Raw genomic sequence first — 12548 nt, forward strand, 5'->3', positions numbered from 1 at the left:
GGTTTATTTGCGTGAATCCTTTTGCTCTGGGTGCCTCTCCCTACCCCACAATGGTATGTGGGTTTCACTCCCCTCCCTTTCTCACCAAGAACCGCCCAGCGGGCCCCATTCAGGGCTGCCCTGACCCACCAAGCCTTGCCTACCCTCCTCCTCTCACTCTCTCTGCCTGGCCTCTGGCACCAGCAGCCCCTCCTATGATCCCATTTCTCCACACCCTCCCTCCTCAGAGGCTACCTCGTGAATTCTAGGGTAAGAGGGCCACACTAGCTCCCGGACACCCTGCCTGCCCCTGGCGCCAGTGGCCTGGGGAATAAGCTCTGTGGCCACGAGGAAGCTGAGGCAGAAAGGAGTTTGTCTTCACGCTCTCAGCCAACCTATGGAGGGCTTCCTGGTTCCCAGTGGTAAAAGGATCACTGAGGGCTGAGATGAAGGAAAGATGTTACGGAAGAAGGAAGTCCTGCTGGATCCTTTACGAGCGGACAAGGAACTTAGGAAATGTCAAGAACTGATGTGCCCTATCTCTGGTTTTGGTCCCTGTAAACGGGTAAAGTTGAAATCGTGAGATTTTCTTTTGAGTAACAACATTGCTCACCCCAACTTTCAAAATGTTTCCAGAAGAGCTAAGCCTTATAGGCATGTGGGTATGGGGCCAACCAGCCCCTCTTTCCACCACTAAACAACCAGCTATCCCCAGATTCCATGGGGCCGGAGCAAATATCTATGCTGGTGATACTGGGTGAGTGAAAAGGGGCAATTTCCAGGTCGCCTTGTTCCTTGGTCAATGTGCAAAACATACACTTTGACTGCATACTATAAAAATATGCATAAATGGTAGTTTGACTTCCAAATACAGAATATTTAAATCAAACAAATGCAGTTGAATTCTTTACTACTCCCATGTGTATTATGGTTTACACACATTTGTACAAACTGACCAGGAACACTTCTATTTATAATTTGTATCCAAAAGAACCACAAAATTACAAATTAATTTCTAAGTAGACTGTTGGGATACAGCTTCTTTGTAAGCTAGTTTTCTTTCTTTCATTTGCAGTATTTCTCCTGTAAAGCAGGAGGAGAGGACGGGGAGGGGGAGGGGGAGGAAGGGAGAAGGGGGAGGGAAAGAAGAAAAAGCAGCAGCAGAATTCTTCCCGCATTGTGCTGAATGGCTTGAGGAGATATCCAGATAACTTGAGCTGTCTGTCTCCATAACAACACCAAGAACAGCATCCCAGTAATAATAACGATGACTGACTAACGTGCTGACGTGCGTGCATAGCAGTCTTCTGGGCAGAGAGAACCCCTTGTGAGGGTTGTTAAAGCACTTGAGACTACACCCCTCTGAATGCTGACAAAACCAACACACCATGTTTAGAATAATGCTGTTCAAAGGCCCTTTAAAGAGGAGGCGGATGAGAGGCCTGAAATCTGACTGACCATCTGATTGATCTTATGGCCGCGTGGTCAGACCTAAAGTAAATCCACCCCCTGCTGGAATCCAACTGGATCAAGTTTCTGAAACTTCAAAGCTATGGATGAAACCCTGGGCTTCTAGGACTCAACAAAGTCAGCTGTACTCCATGAGGCCTTTGGGGACCAACCAGCTGGCCATCCCCCTAGTGACACCTGACATCCAAACATCACCCCCATGAGCCCAGTTGAGCCCTGCTGTTCTGTGTGCTTGGACTGCTACCAGCTGTGTGCCTATCTTAATAAAGGGAGGTCAAGAACTAAAGGATACCCAGCAAGAGAAAGGATGCTGTAATGACATCTAGGTTAATTATCCAAATCTCCTAGGATCTACAAATCCCAAAATGCTTCTGTATTATTTTGCTGCCATAACAAAGCACCACAGACTGGAGGGCTTAAACAACAGAAATGGATTTCACAGCTCTGGAGGCTGCAAGTCTGAGATCAAGGTCTCCGCAGGTTGGCTACTCCCGAGGCCTCTCTCCTTGGCGTGTAGATGGCCGTCTTCTCCTTGTGTCCTCCCACGGTCGTCCCTCTGTGTGTGCCTGTATCCTAATCTCTTCTTATAAGGACATGGGTCAGAATGAATTAGGGCCCAACTTAATGACCTCATTTTACCTTAATTACCTCCTTAAAGCCCTATCTCCAAAAGCAGTCACATTCTGAGGTCCTAAGTGTTAGGACTTCAATATATGAATTTTGGGGGTGACACAATTCAGACCAGAACAGCTTCCCAGAAAAATAGCTGTATTTCAGGAAACTATAATCATTATATGTGATGGTATGGTCACTTTATTTTTCATTTGACATAATAAAAGGAATTAATAAAGCTAACCTCCATATTATAATCAGAGTAGAGAATATTCCTAATGTGCATTCACATACTTCACTGAATGGAACACTGAAATCCTTGTCAGATTCCTTCTTGTCCTTCAGTGCAATGCAGATGTGCATTGGGGTTTAAGAAAAATAATAAATTTCCCTTACACATGCTCCAAACTGCCAAAACTTCAACAATATGAAATTCCAAATAATCATGTTTTTGGGCAAATTAAATTTAGGTAAGAACTACCTTTCAGGATATTTTATTATGAAAATTCCATAAAGCTCTTCCTACAAACAGTGTTCTTGACAAACCAATTTACTGCCTATGTTTTTTTTTTTTTTTTTTCCTTTTTGCGGTATGTGGGCCTCTCACTGCTGTGGCCTCTCCCGTTGCGGAGCACAGGCTCCGGATGCGCAGGCTCAGCGGCCATGGCTCACGGGCCCAGCCGCTCCGCGGCATGTGGGATCTTCCCGGACCGGGGCACGAACCTGTGTTCCCTGCATCGGCAGGCGGACTCTCAACCACTGCGCCACCAGGGAAGCCCTACTGCCTATGTTTTAAGGGTCAGCTCGTTTCAAGAAAGAGAGAGAGAGAGAGAGGAGAGAGAGGGAGAGAGAGGAGAGAGAGGGAGAGAGAGGAGAGAGAGGGAGAGAGAGGAGAGAGAGGGAGAGAGAGGAGAGAGAGGGAGAGAGAGGAGAGAGAGGGAGAGAGAGGAGAGAGAGGGAGAGAGAGGGAGAGAGAGGAGAGAGAGGGAGAGAGAGGAGAGAGGGGGAGAGAGGAGAAAGTGTCAGTTTATAAACAGTAATTGACAAAGAACACTAATATTTAAAGATTTAAGATTAAAGATTCTAAAAGTTAGAAAAAAGAGGAAGATAGGTATTAATTTTTCAAGCGTATAATAAATGCAAATTTTATCAGTATGTATTACCAAATATTCTTGCTAAAGAATGTATAAGCATGAATGACAAACGGAGATTAGACAAAAAGTCATAAAATCATTCCATAGTACAGGCTCAATGAAAAACATGTGAGTTTGGGTCTTTAGTTCCTTTATAATATAGCTTAGGTGCACATAATATACTATAACATCTTAATTCAACGAAGAATCATCAAGCACCTGTTATTTCCAAAGCAGTGAGGCTAGATTTTGAGTGATAAAGGGGGTTACGGAATGGACTATATTCTCAAATAACTCCCCGTTGTGAGAGGAGACCAACAATGAATATCCATACTGAGGTAGCTGAGGAGAAAATGCATGAAATATGAAAACTCCCGTTTCTTCTACAAGTCCACTCCTACAAGGACTACTTCCTCTCCTTCCCTTCTCTTCCTCCTGCCCCATATGTCACCTACTCTGCACCCCACTGCCTCTGCTGTGAGGTCACCGTGCCCCTTGCCACACAACACCATACTGAGTCACCACCAGGAACCACTTTCCGTGTCCCCCGTAGAGTCCCTACGACCACCTGGGTCCCCTCCGTGCCACTGCGGAACAGAGGCCCATCTCCTCAGCAACAACGCCTGCGTTTCTAGTCAGCCGAGCATCCCCTCCCCTCCTGTTCACATGGGGCAACCCCTAAAGCTGCTGTGTTCCAGAATTTCCAACTGCAAGCAGGGCAAACACCCCTGTGCCTTCGGCTTCCCTTCCTATCAAACTTCATGCGGCCCTTTCCCACTGCGGGTAGCTCCAAAGGATGGCCAAGATGTGCTACCGCACCATTCAAGCAGCTATTTCCTTTCTTGCCTCCTATGCCGACCTAAAGTCTTTATGGGGAGAGAATCTTCATTGAAGTCAGGAGTTTCCAAACTAGCCCAAGGAGGACCAAATCCAGGCCTGGCCCTGCTTTTTTATGGCCCAAGAGATAAAGACTATGTTTTTTTCCTCTTTTTTTAATGGTTGAAGAACATCAAAAGCAGACTTGGTGACACACGAAAATTATTTAAATTCAAATTTCAGTCCTAAACAACGTTTCACTGGCACACAGACACGCTCAAGGCTGTATGCATTCGTCTGTGGAAGCTTTTGCGCCAGAATACAGAGCGGAGTGGTTGCAAAGCCTAAGATATCTACCATCTGACACATTACAGAGAAAGTTTGCTGATCCCTGCCTTAAGTCTGGCCCTCTACGCTATCTGTTCTAGGACTTGAGTAAGACTTGACGTGCTGGCCGCCCAGCCTTGCTTTTGATATGTGAAGCTGGCTATAAAACCCCTTCTCCCCAGAAAGCCTGCCGTTCAAGATGGGCTGCTTCACCTCGGGTTCTCAAAAAAAAAAAAAAAAAAAAAAAAGAGCGGGCTCTGGGAGTTGGGGGTGAACAATGACCTCATTATTTCTTCCTTCCACTCCTGCTTCAGAAGCCCTTATCGGCACTTTAGATAATGGATGACTCTGGTTCCTTGGAGGGGGGAAGCTGTGCCCAAAGACAAGCAAGAACACAGGAATATTTTTCAAAAACCATCACCTTCGGTGCAAACACAAATGACACCAGGGAGGGTACGGAGGGGCACGCGCACCATAAGGCAATAAGGAGACGGGGACAACGGAGGGACTGAATGAGACCCTGAGGGCCGGGGAGGATGGTGGGGAGTGCAGACAGGAGGGAAGGGCACAGCCCGAGAAAATAACACAGGCAAAGGCCTCAGAACCTGGGCGCTCGGGCCGTTCCTCCGGGAGCCTGGCAGTATTTGCAGACGAGGAGATACCGGAAAGGAGGGAAACACAGTGACCTCTTAAAAGGCAAACGCTTACAGTCGCTCAGGTTCTGAGGCAGATGAGCCAACGCTGCAAGGACTCCAGATACATATTGTCAGTGTGCGAAAGGGGATGCAATACACCTCGCAGCCGAGATGCTCGGATTTAATTGCCTGCAGGCAGAACGTGGGAGAAACCAAGAGAACATATTCACATGAATTACACCCTATCTCGGGAACACAAAGAGAGACATAAATGAAAAGGACAATGAATACACAGCTCAGGGAGAGGGGACTCCGAGCATTTTTTACAGCCTCTTCCTGTCTCACTTTCCCCACGTGCTTCATGGTCGCTCTTTCCCAGTCAGATGCTCTGTGACCCCTTGTGTCTATCCGTCTTGTTTATTTTGGCAGCCCCCTCTCATTCCTGCTTAGTAATATGAGGTATTCGACAAACATCACTGAAGTGAACATTCCAAGATATGCAATTCCCAACAAGAAATCTCAAAGGAATGAAAAACCAGTCCATAAGTGGTCATGACTGTCGTGTGACCAAATAAAATAGGAAATCCTAGTGAGTCTAGTTTATCCTAATTTATAGAGCAGATGTGTTCCTGAGCGATTGAGTGAAAAGAAGTTATATAATGCCATCACAGAATTCCTTTAGAGAACTATATTGCATAGTCTTGTAGAACACATCTGAGCACCACGACAGAAACATGGGATTTAAGTTCAAGAAAATATCAGGTGTTTTTCTTATTAAATGATCCAATACAAGATGTTGACTTTTCTCACTGAACGTGTTTCATAGCCAGGTCCAGTCATACGGGGGGAATGGCACGGCACAGACTCAAGGGCACTGGATCGAGAGTAAGAAATGGACTTAAATCCCTTGATCTGTTTGGATTTCAGCTGATGGAGTTCAGGACACACTACTCCAAAATAGGGTACCTTGGTATAGGGAATATTTCCAGCTGAAGGAATCTGAGGAATGGCCCTCGCAGAAAACCCTCACTGGACGGTCAGCTCCCTATGACCAGAAGAAAGGAGCATCTTTACCTGGGACGACAAAGGCACACATAGAGGAATCCGCAGGTGCAGGGCTGGCAAAGGTTCCCCCAGATCACTCCACTCAGCTCACCTCTCTTCTATCATCTCTTCCACCATTTTCCAGTCTTCATCAAACCTGGCATAAAAGCACTCAGGTTTAACCGCTTCTTTGGGTCTGCATTTCCTTATGAAGGCTCCCATGTCAGGGAAACCTTACACTAAATGAATGTGTATGCTTTTCACTTGTTAGTCTCTCTCTTGTTACATCGATCCCAGTCGATAACGCAAAAGGAAAGAGGAAAAAGATGAGTTTCCTCCCCTACATGGCGCTTCGTCTGCCGAATCTGAAGAGGATGTTTGAAGAGGCTGACAGCTAAAATAGCTTCTAGTTTTAGAGCCCATGAGATTATTCCATCGGATTCTTAAATATTTAACCCAATTTGCTGAGTGGCCGCTACGCAAAACATCATGCCGAGCATGTGACTGGATTCAAGAAGAAATGGTGGAAAGGAATGAAGAGTGGTTCCGCCCAGCCTCAGGAAGCTTCCAGGCTCTTCGCCCTCGGGCAGCAATCCATGGGACGAGGAACTGCTGTTCAGTTCTCTAAACAATGTCCCTAGATCTGGATTTAAGTGAATTATGCCTTTTAATTGCTTTCTTCAGCTTTTGCCTAGATGATGCCATCCTTTCTAGTTGTAACACCCCTAGTAATTTGTGTTTTAATGAAGAAAGTCACACAGAGGCAGGAGATTTCTTTGCAACGTTTTTTGTTTGCTTGTTTGGCTGCGTTGGGTCTCCGTTGCTGTGTGCGGGATTTCTCTAGTTGTGGCGAGCAGGGGCTGCTCTTCATTGCGGTGCGCGGGCTCTAGGCGCGCGGGCTTCAGTAGTTGTGGCTCGAGGGCTCTAGAGCGCAGGCTCAGTAGTTGTGGCTCACGGGCTTAGTTGCTCCACGGCATGTGGGATCTTCCCAGACCAGGGCTTGAACTCACGTCCCCTTCGTCAGCAGCAGGCGGATTCTTAACCACTGTACCCTCAGGGAAGTCCCCTGCAACGTTTTTATTTCCATAAACGTTATGTTTCCACCATCACGTGGCCTGCACTGGTACGGCTCTGTAGTCATCTCCATCAAAGCCACCTCTAGCAAGCGCAGTATCTGTCTCCCGACTGGCCTCCTTCACTTCACTCGGGTCACAAAGCTTCTAACTCAGATACCATGTGAAGCTACACAGTGCTATGCTAACTCGCCTTCTTGATTTGCAGGCACTATAATTTCACTCTGTGGAACACGTGCCTTCTTAGATTGGCCGTGGCCTCTTTCTTGCTTGTCACTGAGCAAAATCTCAGTCACATGTTCTTAGACTAGCTTGGCAAGTAATTCCAGTCCCACTTTCCTCTGACTCTAACTCGTACAGGATTTAGCAATGTTTTCTAGCTGGCAGGTTAACTGATGATGGAGTTATTAAATTTATACTTTCACCCCCTCCAGGAAATTCATTACATCCCACTGAACTTTGCTCCTTTTAGCTTTTATGATGCACCTAGGAAAGATAGTTCTAATTTATTATGCATCGCAATATCAAAAAATTTTGGATCTAGAAATATAGTATACTGGAAGTACAAAATCCTCGTATCTTCTTCTTAAAGACCTCCTTGTCTCATTTATCCAATTATCAACTGATAAAAGTTCCAGTGAATACAAGTATGACTAAAATTACATAAATACATCACACAGGTGCTCTCATCACTATGCATTTATGTCATGCCTTGTATTCCACTTATTTATTTACCTATTTCCTCCTGAATACTAACCGTAAGAGCCGTTTCTACATTCCAAATTGGATCTGGGAAAACCTCCAGTGGGAGGAAATGTAAAGCGCCGGTGGTGTTGGTAGAGCTGAATTCTGAAACGTACCCCCTGGGGGTGGTGGAGTTGTGGAGACGTTCAATGCATCTTCTTAGTTTCCACATTTACTCCTCGTGCACTTTGGAGGCTCCTAAGATATTTCTTGTTATATTTGAAACAGAGGTTAGTTGTCTGCTTTCAACGCAGCATCAGTGTAAGCAGCAAGTAATACTACAGTTAGCGCATATTATGTTCTGATCATTAGAATGCTCTCACTATCCCGCGTGCCTTAACCCTGGCCACCAAGAAATGTACCATCAGACGTTCTAATCTTACCCTCCATCTACCTCATCTACCTTCACATGCACGTATGTGCACCATTTTGGACTGATAACCTTTTCAGAAGCTTATATTAGTTAACCACCTCTAACAAGTTATTTATCCACTTGCAAAGTAAAGGGAGAGAAGTACAAGAGGAAGGGAAAGGATTGTATTCTGCGTGTCTACTACCCACCTAACCTGTTAGGTATTTTACACGCGTTTTCTGTCATTAGCTCACATTTATGGCTGGACATTCAAGCGTTATGAAAAATAAAACACATAAATTCTGCATAATTAAATGAGATTCCTGAGTGAAACATGCTTTATCTTCTGAAACTGGCAGCCCAGTTTTGTTCCAGGGATGGACTCCAGTTGTGATCTGCAGGATATATGCTTTCTGGCTGATCGACAAGCTTGGAGATCAGCCAGGCAGCAAATCTGAAAACAAACCAAGAGTGGGTGTTTGCCAGTGACTTCTTGGAAGGCAAACATCACAGCCCTGAGCTTAACTCGGACACCACAGGCTTAAGTAAAAGTTCTGCCAAAACTAGAGTCAAGCAGAGAATCACAGTGTTGGAAGGAACACCCAAAGGAATCATTTCCAGGAAGAACGAATTCTAAGGTGGTCCAGGATGCCTGGCAATGCTTTTTATGGTTTTTGAGACAACGTCTTTATTTTTAATCTGATGGGTGTAAACTCCTGGCCAGGAGAATCTGTGTGATCTTAGAGCAATCCAGCCCTCTCACAGGATTTCTAATTCTCCCACCATGTCTCTGAGCACGTACCAGCAATACGACACGCTTTTCTTTCTCCCTCCCTCCTTCCCTACCTTCCTTCCTTCTTCTTTTTTGGCCGCATTGCAGCATGCGGGACTTCCCCGACCAGTGATCGAACCCACACCCCCTGCAGTGGACGCGTGGAGTCTTAACCACTGGACCACCAGGGAAGTCCCACAACATGCTTTTCTTTTCCATCCTTTTTTGAGAAGCCATTGAGAAGACTGGTTTAGGAAGAACATTCTCATCCAGATGGTATTTCTACTTTATGTTTCCTTTAAGCTTTGTGGTTGAAGACACCAGGTCTACTCCTTGGCGTAGGGTTCCCCAGTAACCTACAGCATGACTAGCATGGAGTGGATTCTCTCTGCATGGGCATCATTCATTAACCAAGGTGTGTGTTAGGACAAGCTCTCCTCAAGGAATCAAGACTGCATCTAGAAATGGGGATCCGAGACAGCGTGAAGGCAGAGGCTGACCAGAGAGAAGGAAGCAGCAATGCTATAATTCCTCTCTTCCTCACCTCAGTCCCTCGTAAGATACAGGCAGCGGTGGAGAGAATACAGGCCAGGTACGTGCAGATGATCCCTGTCATTTCTCCCTGGGTCTTCTAATAACCCACATTTTATCCAGGAAAAAAAAAAGACATATCATGTGGGACGATTTCAGCTCTAAGTCAGGAAGTCTTAACTCCAAAGTGCTTTTATAATGAGGGAAATTATTATTTCATAGAACAGGAAATGGAACTGTGGCAGTTCCAAGACTCCCTTCGCCCCTCAGGGCACAGGAGGAGCTACTGCAGGTCTCCAGGCCTCACGAAGACTGGCTTACATCCAGGAGAAGACGGTGTACTGCTTTCTAGTAGTCTTCTACCTTCCCAGAAGTAGCTCTTTTATCTCTTACTGAGTTCTGCTTCCAAGCACCCTCACATGTCATCGGGACGGTGGAGGAACCTGGAACATGCCTGCCTTGCCAGCATTCTCACCGGGGCGCTGAAGGCTTCCTCCCTTTATTACGACCGAGCGTGACCTCAGGGGCCACGCCAGCCACTTGTGGAATCTGGCTCTTAAAGCTGTCTCAGTCCCTCCCTTCCCATCCTACCCCAACCCCACCCCTGCCCACAGTCCACCAGACAGTTATCTCTGTGTAGCAAATGTTGGCCCTGTTTTGAGGTTTCCTGTCCTGTCTCTGGTGTTCCTACCGCCCCAAATAAATCAGCTCATTCAAGTGAAATCGAGGTGGGTAGAGAGGGCAAAGCTTTACCAAGCTTCACCAGAAAGTTCCACTGTTTTCTCATTTTGAGCCCCATCAAAATTCCAGTTATATAATACTTTCTAGATATTCTGCACACTATAGACACTCATTCAATGTTGCTTACCTTGTGTCTTTCTAAAACAGAATCCTTCCCTAAATATCATTTTGTGAGTTTCAAAAGAGCTATTCAATGATTTTTTTAGGAAATAGCTCAGAAAGTTGGGATAAGAAAAGCCAACTGAAGGCTAAATTGACTGCAATGTCTTTTTATTATTCAAGGACAAATTTAATCATTTTTTAAAAGAGTTCTAATCTTCATTATCTATTAAACCCATGAAAGCCTTAAACATTATTGTCTTGCTATCAAATGGCATATGCAGGAAAAGAAATTACACTTAGTTTTACTACTCAAGGAATTAGAATTACTATTCCAGTAACAGAATTGCTAGTACTATTCATATTAATTTCTTATGAATAAAGTTCTAAAAGAAAAATGTATATATATATATTGCTATTTAAAGCAAGGACCATATACTTGTATGACACCTCTAAATCCGCACTGAACTCTGCAGCTGGCTACATTCTTTTACACACACTAGTTCTCTGTGAGGCTCTTGCAGGAACACAATGGAAGCATTGTTATTAGCGGTACCTCTTTATGGATGATTTAGCTGAAAGTCCTGTGTGACAATGAACTGACCGAGGATGAAGAGTCTGAAGGTCAACCCAGAGCCCAAGACGTCTAAGTCAAAATCTCATGCCCTTTCACATAGTATTTTTAAATTAATCTTTAAAGAATTACTCTTGTGCAAAATATGTGAAAGCAAAGTATCTCTGTCATTGGAAATACTGTTTTGTAACTTTCAGGCTCGTGAGAAGTCTATTTGGACGAACGATAAAGCATGATGGCTAGTTCACTTACATGCTAATGTTCAAAGTACAAGGATGTAATGTAATCATTTTGCATTTGATTTTATTTCCAATCTACAAGCAGTTACTAGTTTTTCCATCCTTGCTATCTGGGTCTTTAAAGTCTAAGCTGATATCACACACGTGAGGCAAGAGAGAGAAAGGTGAGACAGGGAGGTTGTCAGGATAGTACTGCGTGTCCCCTGAGGATAAAACATCCAGCTGACAGAGACCGGCTATTCTGCTATTTCAGAATCCACCATGTTTTCTGTGTTGCCCCAGGGGGACTGGTGGACACAGCATGCTCTCGTACGACCCGCGTGAGAAAGCGGACTGCAGATCCTATTTTGAAGTTCTGTCTCAATAGAATGGCCAGGGCCTAAAGGCAAAGGAATGAAACGAAGGAGCTTGTTTTAAATGCCATTCTAGCATCATGCTTGAGGATCTGCCATAATGTCATGGAATCCATAACCAGAGACGTGAAAGTCCCTGCGCACCAACGCTGGAGATGACTGCGGTCCTTCCCCTGCAGCGTGCCCTCACTCGCGCCATCTGTTACTCCTGAGCGCTGCTTCTGAAGCATCACGCACAGTGGATCTTCCTGTTGCATTTAGGCACACTGATCTGTTCCTCTTGACGTTTCCTGGCTGGCTCTTAGAGTAGCTTTCAACCAGCCCATCTTTCTTGGACTGGAGTGTATTTGCAATGCCAAGTTCCACTGCTGAGCTGGAATACCCAGTTCGGACTTTTGGACACTGCATTAAGAATCTGGACCCCGAGAAAAATGGCAAAGAATCCACAAAAAGTCATGAAAATACAGACTTTGTTCATTTATCAGAGCCTTATTTTGACACGTGCCCTGATCTTCTGTGGTCATAAAAATTATGAAGAAATGAAGCAGTGGTACCTGCATGGACAGGAGGAATTCAGGCTCCACGTTACCCTCCGTGAGGCCATTTCCAAAATGAAGCTAGTTCCTCAGCCTGGCCCAGTTCGTTCCCATCTCTCCGCCTTTGCCCTGAATGCCAGACACTAAGATCCATGACTGCCTGGCAGCTAAACCCATGAATAGTGTCACTGAAAGGGACACGGAACCTCACTTCTCTCAATGTCTGTCCTTCTAGTGTGGCCATCAAATGCCACGTTATGTGCATTCCACATCCTGAGAGCATGCAAATCTTTCTTTTCATTTCCACCCAGATCATTCCATGAGCATTTTGAAAAGCGTTTTTCTCAGTGAATACACATTTTTTCTTTCTTTTTTTTTTTTGGATAACAATAAAGTTTAGAAACTGCTGAGCCACAGGCCCACTTACAGCTAAGCCTTCCTGCTGACCTGTGCTTTGATTTCTGCTTTCCAACACAGTCCCCTATGGGTAATAGGCTGTTCACCCAAATTCCAAGCTG

This window comes from Mesoplodon densirostris, chromosome X, assembly GCF_025265405.1.
Source record: "Mesoplodon densirostris isolate mMesDen1 chromosome X, mMesDen1 primary haplotype, whole genome shotgun sequence".
Taxonomy (NCBI): Eukaryota; Metazoa; Chordata; class Mammalia; order Artiodactyla; family Ziphiidae; genus Mesoplodon; species Mesoplodon densirostris.